At 35.5% G+C, this 3,771-nt stretch overlaps 1 pseudogene; it reads left to right on the plus strand.

Annotated features, from left to right (window-relative positions):
• Positions 1-2,347: 2,347 nt before the first annotated feature.
• On the plus strand, positions 2,348-2,466 carry LOC117905265 (annotated as a pseudogene).
• The last annotated feature ends 1,305 nt before the right edge of the window (positions 2,467-3,771 follow it).

Here is a 3,771-nt window from a genome sequence, read left to right on the forward strand (position 1 = left end):
ACTATATCCTAGTTATAACAATTGCCAATCCCCGGCAACAACGCCAATTTGTTGACCGAACTTCTCTATTGTACCAAAATACTTAACATTTTTATGTAGCAACTCTGGTCAAGAAAAACTAGAGAAAGAGTCACTACAGCTTTTGTAATACTTCGGGTATCATCCTCAAGGACTAGCTTATGAAAATTGTCAATACTAGAATAAATTAATTGCTTTTGTTTAAATCCTAAAGTAAAAAAAATATGTGAATAATGTGAAACTAAGTAAAAGAAATTAAATTAATAACAAAATGAATATTGATTTTAAATTCGATTGAATCAAGTTTGGGGCTTTCCACAATCCAACCTAGGGTGTAGAAATTAGAGAAAATAAGGGTCTTTTAAGTAATATGATCTTAGGGTTTTGGGATCCTTGGCTGCTCGTAATCAAGTTGAGTTCTATAACTCAAAATTGCATTTGAAACCTAATTTTTCCTTTTTAAAACAAATTCCTAAAACCATCAAATGAAAAAGATTGATTACCAGTTTAAGATTTGGCTTTTTAACCCTTGCTACTCCTTATAGTTTTGTTTTTGGGCAAATAACGATAAAAAAGACGAGGATAAATAATGATCAAGAATTACTAAGAATCACTAGTATCGGGTAATAACCTACCATATCATTCCCTAAACTAACTCACAATGATAGGATAAAAAAAATTGATAAATTATCATCCAACCAATAATTTACCCATTGTCTTTATATGTTTCTTAGCCCATAGGTTTTCATGCTTCAAACCCTAAGTTGGCTTTTAGCCTCTCATGGTGGTGATGTCACATTCATAATCCATAATAGGGTAAAAATCCATAATTTGAATCACAAAACCTAAAACAATATATTTAATAAAGAAGAAAAAGAAAACAAACCAAAGTTCTTGTCTTCTTCCACCTTCAATGTCAAACTCTCCGGAAAAAGATCCAAAATTCCTCAAACCTAGAACTAAGAGATTTTATATAATATCATCAATAACCTAACATGTGGCACACTCTCATTGTCCACTTATTACAAAAATAATTATCTAAAAATGATTGAAAATAATAAAATGGTGATTTCTTGTCGTATGGGGCCCACTTAGGGCAAACAAAGTGCCCTGGATGCAATTCTCGAGGTAGAGGAGGTAGGACATCAAAGTGGAAATAGGTGAATTCGAAATTGGGGTCATTTTGAATTGGATTTCGAATTCATAAGTTAAATTTCGAAATGGCCCTTCAGCTTTGCATAGTTGTCTTCAAATGGCCATAACTTCTTCATTTTAGCTCCAATTTATACACTGTTTGAAGTGTTGAACTCCTGACTTCTTGAGATTCAAAACGATATATAGTATGTCTAAATCATATTTCAGGAAGTATTCCAAATTTATCATCAAATTCAGAGTGCATGTTGCCACCAGATTTTGAGTTCCAAATCTCCATGTAGTTGAATCTTTCTCCATGCCTTATTTCCCGTGTTTTCTTGCCTTCTTTTTTACTTCATAATGGTCATTTCTCATTTTCCAAACTCATGATATCCTTGTCTTGCCTTTTTTCATGGTCCATGACTCTTGACTCACTTATTTCCTCATTTAGCCTTTTCTTGATCTTTCAAAATCTAAAGTGATTCTACTTACACCCTTTTCTTCCCTTGAACCTGAGATAAGTCTCCAAAGTACAAATTAAACTCATAGGTAGGGCCTTAGCATCGATTTAGGTCAAGTTTGGTGATTTGAATGTCCTTTGGTGCACAAATCATATTGAATATGTGCCATTAGAGCACATATTTTGGCTCCAATCAATCGACCGTCGTCGATCTTCCCTGTTCTCTCCCACATAAAAGTTTCCCCCATTTTAAGAGGATCAGCACATACACTAACCTTTTTCGAGCCTCGAGGCCTAAGTTATGGCCCAAAACACCTTTCCTCCCTAGTCTCCCTATCCGTCCGTCGAAAGGATGATCCAAGCCCACCATTATGATCCTTGCGTTGAGACTCGTGGTTTGTAAAAAAAAAAAAAAAAAAAAAATTGTCCCCAAACTCTACCCGAAGGCCCCAAAAACCACGTGGCAAGCTCTCGCTTCCACACTTCCTCGATCCACCCTTTAAAGTCACGATCAAACCCTAATCCATGCACCCAAATGCAAATCTAACCGTAAGGATCGAAAGAAGATATCAATTTTAAGAGGGGCACACCGTCCGATCTGGACAAACATCCCTAGATACTCGCATAATAATACATCTATCAAAAAAAACTTTCCCCCTATTTCCTTCTATCAAACACACCAGAAGTTGCACCTCAATCATACCACATAAGAGGATTAGGTTGTAATAACATGGCGGGTGCCATCGTACCAACACTAATGCACTGGATCCCATTAGAACTCCGCAGTTAAGCGTGCTTGGGCGAGAGTAGTTCTAGGATGGGTGACCTCCTCAAAAGTCCTCATGTTGCACCTGTTCTCCTTTTTTCTAATGGAATTTCTATGATTTATGTCTGCATTCATCGTGCCAATAGGTTCTACCCTTCCCATTTCCATCCACATCGGACGATTGTCGATTCAATCCCCTGATCGTTAGATATCAGCAGTCGAAATCGACCATCACCGATCTTTCCTGTTAAGTTCCCCACATTTTAGGACGATCGGCGTAGACGCTAACCTTTTTCAAGCCCCGATGCCCAAGTTATGGTCTAAAACGCCTTTCCTCCGTAGTCTCTATATTCGTCCGTCAAAACGATCATTTGAGTCTACCATTGCAATCCTCACATCGAGACTCACAGTTGAAAAAAAAAAAATCATCCCTAAACTCTACTTAAAGGCCCCAAGAATCACCTAGCAAGCTATCACTTTCACACTTCCCCCATCCACCCTTTAAAGTCACAATCAAACCCAAATCCATGCACCAAAACTCAAATCCAACTATACGGATAAAAAAAATACATCAATTTTAAGGAGGGTACATTGTCTAATCTAGACAAACATCCCCAGATACTAACATAATAATACATGTGTTAAAAAAAATTAATAAATAACATTTTCTCCCTATTTCCTTTTGTCCAACTATATGCACAAATTTCGTAAAAGTCCTACGAAATTATCAAAATAATAGGAAAATAAAGCGAACAAAATATTTATTAAAATTAAAATATCTTGCATACATTCTATAAAATAATATTCTTTCCAAAAGAATATTTTTCCTTTAATTCTTTCGCTTTGACCACAACTTGAAGAACGATGATGACGTTTTCTTCATTTCAAAGATCAATCAAGGGCCACAAGTAGCTTATTCTCGAATGAACTCATTGAATAGCGAAGAACGTGTGTAGCAATTCTTTTTTCATTTACCGAACTTGCAAGAAGATTTGATGAAGCTTTTTTTTTTTTTTTGTGAAGCCTCTTTTCTCATACCAAGTCGTTTCTAGATTTTCTTCTTAGGATTTTCTTTTTTTGGATTTTTTTTTTTTTGATTTCTGAATTTTCTCCTCTCTTAAAAGAAGTCACCTCTATTTATAAGTGAAAGCAGGGAATTTGAATTTCAAATTCCCAAATTTTAGTTGCTTAATTCAAGGGATTTAGTTCCTTGATTTTAGCAACTTTTCTTCTCCAGAGGTTTTACCAACAAGAGACCATATGAGTTGATGTTATCATCCCTATATTGAAGAAATCTTGAAGGTCGTATCCCTTGGAGAATGTACAGAATACCCTAATGTATTCTTTGTATGCACATCTCCATAGCTAACACCTCGGATAATATATCTTTATA

This window comes from Vitis riparia, chromosome 17, assembly GCF_004353265.1.
Source record: "Vitis riparia cultivar Riparia Gloire de Montpellier isolate 1030 chromosome 17, EGFV_Vit.rip_1.0, whole genome shotgun sequence".
NCBI classification, from domain to species: Eukaryota; Viridiplantae; Streptophyta; class Magnoliopsida; order Vitales; family Vitaceae; genus Vitis; species Vitis riparia.